Here is a 10,958-nt window from a genome sequence, read left to right on the forward strand (position 1 = left end):
GTCTCGATCAGTTATCATCCAGGCAAGGCCAATATAGTAGCAGATGCGTTAAGTCGAAAGGAACGATTGAATTTGTTAACATGTTCAGAAGACTTAATCAAGGAATTTGATAAATTGGAGATCGAAGTTCGTGTTCCAGAAAACTCTACTGAAATAATTTATGCTATGACTTTTCAGCTGGAGCTATTGCAGAAAATAAGAAGGTATTAGGAAGAAGTAATGGACCAGGATATTGACAATTTGATAGGAGAAGAGATTACCAGTCAGAAGGATACTAAATGAATTTTTCGAGTTGCTTCAAGGATCTGGATACCTAACATATGGGAATTGAAAGCGGAAATTTTGCAAGACGCTCATAGGTCAAGATATTTGATTCATCCCGGAAGCACAAAGATGTACAGAGACCTGAAAGAAAACTTTTGGTGGCCGAATATGAAGAAAGAGATAGCGGAATGGGTCAGCAAGTGTTATACGTGCCAAAGAGTGAAAGCTGAACATCAACGCCCGAGCGGACTACTACAACCACTAGATATTCCAGAATGGAAATGGGAGCACTTAGCCATGGATTTTGTAGTGGGACTTCCAAGGACGAAAGCAAATCACGATGCAATTTGGGTTATCATTGATCGATTAACGAAGTCAGCACATTTTCTTCTGATCAACGAAAGATTTTCACTGGACAAGTTAGTGCACTTATATCTCAAGGAAATCGTAATGCGTCATGGAGTACCCGTATCGATTGTATTGGATCGAGATCCTCATTTTAATTCGAGATTTTGGAGACACTTCCAGGAATGTCTAGGAACCAAGTTGAACATGAGTACTGCTTATCATCCACAAACGGACGGGCAAAGCAAAAGGACAATCCAAATAATCGAAGATATGCTACGTGTATGTGCAATAGACTTTGAAGGCAATTACCGCTAGTAGAATTTTCTTACAATAATAGCTATCAAGTAAGTATCGGAATACCACCATATGAAGCTCTATATGGAAGAAAATGCAGATCACCTACATGTTGGGATGAAGTTGGAGAACGCAAGATTCTAGGTCCAGAACTGATTCAGCAGACCAAGGAAAAAGTAGAACTTATCCGCAAACTAATTGAAGCAGCGCAGAATCGACAGCGTAAATATGCCGATCAATCTAGAAAAGATATGGACTACCAGGAAGGGGAGCATGTATTGATAAGATATCACCATGGAAGGGATTAACTAGGTTTGGTAACAAAGGCAAATTGAAACCTCGCTACGTTGGACCATTTGAAATTTTGAAAAAAGTCGGAAAAGTTGCGTACGAGTTAGCTCTACCACCCCATATGCAGCATATTCACAACGTATTTCACATATCTATGCTTAAGAAGTACAACCCTGATACAACGCATGTAATAGAATATGAGCCAATAGAACTTCAGGCAGATTTGTCGTATGTAGAGCGGCCGATAAGAATTCTAGATCGGCAAGAGAGGGTATTAAGAAATAAGTCTGTGTCATTAGTGAGAGTTTTGTGGAGAAACCCAGTGGTTGAAGAATCAACCTGGGAGCTCAAAAGTGAAATGTTAGAAAAGTATCCTTAGTTATTTGCATAATGTGATTCTGAGGGCAGAATCCTGTTAAAGGGGGGAAAATGTAACGACCGAGAAATTACGCTTGTATTATTTTATAATAAAGATAAAGTATATGTATTATTATGTGATTAACTGTGTTGAGTCATTAAACCCTAATCGTTATGTGCTACGTGTTGTCTGTTTTGATCTGAACGTGTTTTGGATATTTATTGAGTGTTTTATCGCAAGTTATATATTTTATATCAAAACCCGTACAGCTCAAACAGTGTTTTAAAAGCCCGTATTTCAAACAAAAACCATGGCCCTATTTTACCAAAAACAACCTATACCATATCGATATTTTGAACCCCTAGACATTTTACAAATTTACCTTTTTCGCGAAAAACGACTTTTCCGGACCTCTTCGGGTACCAAAAACCCCACAAAAATCACACTTTTATTTTTATATGATCATGAAATTATCATACATCATTTTTCTTTGCATTTTTGTAATATTCATAATTTTTGGGAATTTTTGACATTAATTTTGTATATATTGGATATTTAAAAATTCATTATTAATACCCAAAAATTATAAAAATTGGGGCCAAATATTTTTATTAGATGTGTAATTAGACCCTTAATTTTATTTAGGGGTATTATTTTCATAAATATAAATATCAGATTTGTTATTAATTATTCAGTTAATTATAATTAAAAATCAGAAATTAAGAAATTGATTTTGGGGGTGAAGAACATCCAGAGAGCTTCAATCACAGATTTGGGAGTGATTCTGTTATCCAAATCAATCATTGTCAGCAAGGCATATCAAGTTAGAGACCGAAGGCGGTGAGTTGAACCAGGTTAAGTACGCGCAAGGCAAGTTTTCCCCTATTCTAAATTCAGAATAGTGAATTATATCCCATTTTTCCATATCAGTTACCTTTGATAATTCTTGTTCATTTACACTGTTACACAATTATTGAATCTTGTTTCTATTTCATTTCGATTCTTGATTTCTCCCAATTTATTGAATCCTTTATTCATATTCCAATACTTTTACCCTTGTTACATATACTCGGATATATCCTGATGTTGGGATACATCAAAAGCATTCTGATTATTCTGGATGCTAAACCTTAGACTGGATGGTTACGATATGGGCTGGGTTTTACCCAGACCTTTAATTAATAGGCCATAGTTTCCTGACTACTCCTTATGTTGGTTGGGTCTATGCAGTTGGGTATAGATCCGCACTGTATCCTGACTGATCAGCAGGTTATAGTGCATATGTTGGTTCTTGTTTCCAGTCTTGTTCATTTGGCACTCGCCAGCGTTGGCAAATTATTATCCTATACAGATTCAGATGGTTGTTTAAAGCAACCGATTATCGGTTCATCTATTCTTCTCTCTTTATACTATATATATTATTGCAGGCTTGTTGAGCAATTTTGGCTCATCCCCTTTTATTGTTATTCCTATGGTTTTACAGTTAAGGTAGAGAATGAAACCCATCAGGACCCGTGTAGTCAAGAAGCGAGTCAAGCAGCGGGACCCTCTTATACCAAGAGTGTTCATCCCTATCCCCGAAGAGAGCTTTGAGCTACCAGATCAGGTGTAACAGGATAAGTAGTATTATAGTTTGAATAAAAGTTGTGTGGTGAGATTGTAGATAGAATAAAGTTTTGTAACAAAGAGAGTTCTTGAGACAGACTGTTTCATTTGGGTTGTAATAAAGTTAGTGTGTCGTTCTTGTTTTCAACTCTTAACCTTAAAAGATCCTGAGTAGTAGTAGTTCGGGATAATTATCATATTTATATCCCGCTTGTGCAGGTTTAGTTTGTAGTTGTTATTAATAATTCCCCAAATTTATACCCCGGATTTGGAGGGTGTTATAGTTGGTATCAGAGCTTAGGATTTGGAGGGTGTTAAACCAAGAAACCAATCTGCCTCCAAGAAATTGGCAGCTTCCACTTGTGCTTTTCCTGTCAATTTTGCATCCTGCAAAATCTGCATCTGAGTAACCTATTAGCTTAAAGTCTGATTCTCTAGGATACCACAATCCCAGATCAGTTGTACCCTTAAGGTACTTGAAAATTCTTTTCACAGCTGTTAAGTGAGGTTCTCTTAGATCTGCTTGAAATCTTGCACAAAGACAGGTAGCATACATGATATCAGGTCTACTTGCAGTTAGATAGAGTAGTGAGCCAATCATACCTCTGTAATCAGTAATATCTACTGATGTACCAGTATCCTTATCCAATTTTGTTATAGTGGCCATAGAAGTGGATGCACTTGAACAATCTTGCATTCCAAATTTCTTCAACAAATTTCTGGTGTGCTTAGATTGACGAATAAAAGTTCCTTCTTTATTCTGCTTGACTTGAAGGCCCAGAAAATAGCTAAGTTCTCCCATCATACTCATTTGATATCTTAACTGCATTAATTTGGCAAACCTTTTACAAAGTCTGTCATTTGTAGAACCAAAAATGATATCATCAACATATATCTGCACCAAAAGTAAGTTATTTCCATGATTGAGGTAGAATAAAGTTTTGTCAATAGTCCCTCTGTAAAATCCACTTTCCAGAAAAAACTGAGCTAATGTCTCATACCATGCTCTTGGAGCTTGCTTAAGGCCATAAAGTGCTTTATCAAGTCTGTAGACATGATTAGGAAATTTTGAATCTACAAAACCTGGAGGTTGTTCAACATAGACTTCTTCTTCTAATTCTCCATTAAGAAAAGCACTTTTTATATCCATTTGAAAGACTGTAAACTTTTTGTGAGCAGCATAAGCCAAAAATATCCTTATGGCTTCCAATCTAGCAACTGGTGCAAATGTTTCATCATAGTCAATTCCCTCATGTTGAGAATATCCTTTTACAACCAGCCTTGCTTTATTCCTTGTAATTATGCCATCACTATCAGTTTTGTTTCTGAACACCCACTTTGTAGCAACAACAGATCTGTTCTTTGGTCTTGGCACTAGGGTCCAGACTTTATTTCTTTCAAATTTATTTAACTCTTCCTGCATTGCTTGCACCCAATTAGCATCTTGAAGAGCTTCTTCCACTTTCTTTGGTTCAGTCTGAGAAAGAAAAGAGTAATAGAGACATTTATTTGATGTTGTTGTTCTAGTTCTTATACCTGCTTCAGGATCTCCAATAATCAAGTCAGGTGTATGTGCTTTAGTCCACTTCCTTGCAGATGGAAGGTTATCTCTAGAACTGGATGCTCCCCCATGATCCATGTTGTCTCCATCAATATTTTCTGATGCTCCCCCCTGAAATTATGCTCTCTGAGTTGGATCCTTCAGATTTTGAGTTTCCAGAATTATCAAAACTTGAGTTTCCAGAATTATCAGAACTTAGCTCATCAGAACTTGATGAATCAGAACTTGAAGAGCCTGTTCTAGATTCTGATGCTTCTTGAGATGTGGTTGGATCTTCTATAAGCTCCCCCTGCACAGGTGCAATTTCCTTTGGCATAGTCACCACAGTTTCAATAACATCAGAGTTTAATCCATCAGAGTTTGCAGTATCAGGATTTAGACTGTCATGATTTAGACTATCAGGATTTAAAGAATCAGAATTTAAAACTTTATTCTCAAATCTCAGCTGATCATGATCATTGAAATCTTCAAGTCTAGTAATCTTCTTATCATCAAAAGAGACATTGATAGATTCCATGACAACCCTTGTTCTTAAATTGTAGACTCTGAAGGCTTTTGTGGAAAGTGGATATCCAACAAAAATTCCTTCATCAGCTTTTAGATCAAATTTAAATAGCTGTTCAGGATGAGTCTTAAGAACAAAACACTTGCAACCAAATACATGAAAATACTTTAGATTTGGCTTTTTTTCTTCACCATCTCATATGGTGTCTTTCCATGCTTGTTGATCAGTGTTGTATTCTGAGTAAAACAAGCAGTTTGCACAACTTCAGCCCAAAAATAGGTTGGTAACTTTGCTTCATCAAGCATAGTTCATGCAGCTTCAATAAAAGTTCTATTCTTTCTTTAAAAAACTCCATTTTGCTGTGGAGTTCCAGGAGTAGAGAATTCCTGCTTGATTCCATGGTCTTTGCAGAACTCTTCCATAATCAAATTCTTGAACTCAGTGCCATTATCACTTCTTATGATTTTCACAGAGTCTTTGACCAATTTATCCAGTTGTTTGACATGATCAATCAAGATAGATGCAGTTTCACTTTTTGTGTGCAAGAAATACACCCATGTGTATCTGGTGAACTCATCCACTATGACCATAGCATATTTCTTCTTTGCAATAGACATGACATTCACTAGACCAAATATATCAACATGTAGTAGGTGATGAGGCTCAAGAATTGGAGATTCAGTCTTGCTCTTGAATGAAGATTTTCTTTGTTTTGCCTTTTAACAGGAATCAAAAAGGCCATCAGGAGCAAATACTGATTTTGGCAGTCCTCTCACAAGATCTTTCTTAAATAGTTCATTTATATTGTTGAAATTTAAATGAGAGAGTTTCTTGTGCCAATTCCAGCTTTCTTCAATTGATGCTCTACTTAACAGACAGATTGTAGAACCATCAGTACTTGTTGAAAGTTTGGCTTCATAAATGTTACCATGCCTGTATCCTTTCAGAACAACTTTGCCTGTAGATTTGCTTACAACTTCACAGTGTTCTTCAAAGAAATACACATGATAACCTCTGTCACAGATTTGACTAACACTCGGCAAATTGTGTTTAAGTCCTGAGACAATAGCTACTTTTTCAATGATGACATTCCCAAGATTGATATTGCCATATCCCAGAGTTTTTCCAATGTTGCCATCTCCATAAGAAACACCTGGGCCAGCTTTCTCCACAAAGTCTGATAGCAGGGCTTTATTTCCAGTCATATGTCCTGAACATCCACTGTCCAGAACTAGGATGTTTTTCCTGTTGCCCTGCAATCACAAAGACCACTAATGATTAGTTTTAAGGACCCAGACTTGCTTGGATCCTTTGGCCTTATTAAGTTTGTTAACATTTACAGGGGATTTAGCATTAGAATTTATGTTAATAGTTTTCTTATCAGAATTTGCAATATCAGACTTTGCATCAGAACTTACACTAGAAGGAATAATGCTAACTTTCTTTAAAGAAGGTTTTATTTGATAATAATCATAGTACAAACTATGATATTCCTTACAAGTATAAATGGAACTCCATAAACTACCATAATGAAAACAAGGATTTTGTGGCATATATCTAACTGACTGACTCTTAACTCCTGATTTTGAAGGTAAGGAGTTTATGTTCTTATTTTTCCTGCAAAAAGAAGCCAGATGGTTAGAATTTCCACAGTTATAACATTTCTTTCTAGGAGCATTAGGAACAGGCTTATAATCATTGCTTTTATTCACACCTACCTTTCCATTCCTATTTTTCCTAGGTGGCTTTACCTTGTTTACATTCTTAACATCTTTCAACTTATGCTTAAGCTGCTTCTTTGTCATTAAGCCTATGTTTACTTCAGTTGGCTTATCCTGTTTTGGTTTGTCAGAAGTTAATTTCTCTTTAACTTCTGATTTATCAATATCAGACTTTACAGCTACAAACTTAACAGGATTTACCTTTGGCTTTTGTTTAACAACTATAGGCTCAATTTCTACAGTTCCTTTATCATTCTTATCATCTCCATAACCTAAACCCTTTTTCCAGTTTCCACTACTCAACAAATTCTGAGTTGTTCTGCCAGAGTTAGTCCAAGTCCTGATAATCTCTCTTTCCTTTTCTAACTTAGTTTTTAGAGATTCATTCATTTTAAGCACTTCATCTCTAATATAGAAAGCATCATCTCTATCTTTCTGAGTTTTATGGAACATAACTAACACTTTTTCTAAATAATCATTCCTCTTAATCATTCCTCTTTTTATAAGCAAGATTTTCAGAAGTTAATCTTTCACATGTTAAAGTTTGATCTCTATAACTAATGAACATGGTTTTAAGATATCTTCTCAACTCAGTAATATCATCAGTATGAAAGGCATAAGTTGTTTGAGGTACCTTTAACTCAGCAGCTTCAGAACTGTTATCAGCATTTGCCATCAAGGCATAGTACACCTCACTTTCAGAATCTGAAGCGTTTGTCCAGCTTTTCTTCTTTGTGACAAGTGCCTTGCCTTTGTCACTCTTCACTTTCTTGTAATCAGGAGATATGTGGCCTTTCTCACCACAGTTGTAGCATTTAACATTTGAGTAATCTCCTCTGTTAGACTTTCCTCCTTTGCCTTCAGATTTTCTGAAACCTTTCTTATTAGAACTTGCACCTTTCCTGGAAAACTTCTTTCCCCTTCTGAATTTCCTATATGCAATCTTTGTGATTTCTTTCACCATAAGAGCACACAGCTTCATCATCTCTTCGTCAGGGTCCATCACATAAAAACTTTCAGTTTCTGAATCCTCATCACTATCAGAACTTGGTTACTCAGTATCAGACTTTGTGATGAGAGCCTTTCATTTGCCTTTCTTTGAGACAGCCACTTTAGGGGATTTCTCCTCAGCCTTAAGAGCAACTATCCTTGACTTTCTCCCATGCCTCTTACTTCTTTGCTCCATCTCAAGTTCATAAGTCTTGAGCATACCATAAATTTCATCAAGAGTAGTTTCATCAAGAGCATAGTTGTCTCTTATAGTTGTGGCCTTCAAATCCCAACTTTCAGGAAGAGCTAAAAGGAATTTCAGATTAGTATCTTCAAGATCATATTCCTTATCCACCAGTGACAGATCATTCAAGAGTTGGACAAATCTATCATATAAACCAGTCAATGACTCATCAGGTTTTGAGTCAAAGTGCTCATACTCTTGAGTGAGTATAGTCCTCCTGTTCTTCTTAATTGAGTCAGTTCCCTAGCATCTTGTTTCCAAGGCATCCCATATCTCCTTTGCAGTCTTGCAGTTGATTACCCTGTTTGACATGACATTATCAATGACACTATGCAGCAAATGTCATACCTTTGCATCTTTAGCAATAGATGAGATATCTTCAGCTGTATATTCATTTTTCTCCTTTGGTACTGTCTGTGCTGGCTGATTTGCAACTACAACAGAGAGCTTGGTTGGCTTATGTTGTCCTTCATTGATTCTGTCAAGGTATTCAGGATCTGTAGCTTCCAGAAACATAGACATCCTCACCTTCCATATGGGATATTCAGATGGTTTTAGTATGGGAACCCTAATAGTCTCATATCGATTATAGATTTGAGTCTTTAGAGGTTCTTCAGTTTTGGTTGGCTTGGTTGGAGTTTATGTTTCTTCAGACATGATTGATTTTTGGATCTTAAACTGTTTGTTTGTTAACAGATTGATCTGATACCACTTGTTAGGTCACACACACTGTAGAAGGGGGTTGAATACAGTGTTTACTACAATCAAATTGAATTAAGAACACAAGTAACTAAACACAGATTTTATTTAACTCAATAAACTCTGTTACAATATGGAACTGTCCTCTCTCAGTGATAAACAAATTATCACGAGAGCTGCTAGGGTTACAAAGAATAATAATCTCGATTTCGATAACATATATAGTGTAAACTCTATGCCTGTGTTTATATACTACACAGTTACAAGATAATCTTCTAATTGATATTGAATAAAATTATGCTTCCTAAAATATATCAATCAGTTATCTTTTCTTCCAAGTATTCTATTCTTCATAGAATTCTTCTCCATGCATATTTCTTCTTATGTTTGTCTCGATCTTCTTTCCTTTCAATCAGCCGCCTTCCTTATCTGAACGCCTCCTTAAGTCCTGATATTATCTCCTGATAAATATCTCCTGATAACTTAAGTTTTGACAACTTAAGTTCTGATATCTTAAGTCCTGACTTTAGTATAAGTATTGATTTCCAGTTAAGTACTGATTTTTCCTGTTAAGTAAGATTTGAAAACTAAACACAAATCATATTAGACATGACATCACAAATATATATAACATTGTATGTTGTTCTATATGCCCAAACAGCTTCATCAAGCTTCAAAGACCAATCTTTCCTTGATGGACACACAACTTTCTCTAAAATGCGCTTGATCTCTCTGTTAGACACCTCAGCTTGACCATTTGTCTAAGGATGATAAGCCTTAGCAATGCGATGATTCACATTATACCTTTGCATCATAGTAGTGAACTTCAGATTGCAAAAATGCGACCCCTCGTCACTGATTATGACTCTTGGAGTTCCAAACCTTGTGAATATCTGCTTGTGAAGAAAATTAAGCATCACCTTCGCATCGTTTGTTGGAAATTCCCTAACTTCAACCCATTTTGACACATAATCAACCGCCAACAAGATATACTGATTGTTACAAGATGAGACAAATGGCCCCATAAAGTCAATTCCCCAAACGTCAAAGACTTCAACCTTGAGAAGCACATTAAGAGGCATCTCATCCCTCTTAGACATATTACCCACACGTTGACATCGATCATATTTCAAAATGAACTGATGAACATATTTAAACAAGGTCGGCCAAAAGAAACCTGCTTAAAAAAATGAGTTGTTGTCTTTTCTCCATCATAATGTCCTCCATAAGTCATTGAGTAGCAATCTCGCAAGATCCCCCTCGTTTCGCTATAAGGAATTGTTAAGGATAAAAAACTAAGGTTATTATTTTTTGTATTTATTACTAAGATTCGGGAGCTCAAGGCCTTTAATGGTTGCTCTCGTGTTTCGTAGCTCAACTCTGCCTTTACGAGATGCCTACGTATCTCTGTGAATTAGAGAATCAAGCCAAAAAACGTAGTTCTGATTTGTGGGGTGAGGCCCCTTATATAGATGTTGGGAGTCCTTGAATTGGACTTGGTATAGGAGACCTGGTGGGCAAGTCTCATAATTAGAATGGACTTTGGAGTCCTAGATAGTAGGAAACTGATTTCTTATCCTTTTAGGTGGCCTTGAGGCTAATCTATAAGGATTTATATCCTTATCGGGACTCTTCTCAATAGCTGATTTTTCCCTTATTAATTAATTACGAAATTAATTAATAATCAGGGCTTTTGGGCCTTCTTTATTCCATCAGGCCTGATCTGGTCCATCAGGTTTAACCTTTCTGGTCTGAGTATCATATATCTTTTTATTGGGCCTAGCAGCCCACACCTTACAGTATTTAATTATACTATCATAATTTATTTATCCCTATCATTTGCCCCCCAACTTTTGGGAAACATTGATTAGGTTTCGCAGAAGTTAAGTCTGTTTATTCCCTTACAGGGTTTCGTTTTCGCGTAAAGTGTGTAGCGACCTACACATTTACAATGAATTTTCCTTTTATTCAGGAATTATCTTAATTTCCAGGAATTTTTCCCTTATTTCTGGGATTTTTCCTTAATTTTTGGATTTTTCCCTAATTTTCTGGGATTTTTCCTTTAATTTCTGGATCTT

The sequence above is a fragment of the Apium graveolens genome, chromosome 6 (genome assembly GCF_009905375.1).
Source record: "Apium graveolens cultivar Ventura chromosome 6, ASM990537v1, whole genome shotgun sequence".
Classification (NCBI taxonomy): Eukaryota; Viridiplantae; Streptophyta; class Magnoliopsida; order Apiales; family Apiaceae; genus Apium; species Apium graveolens.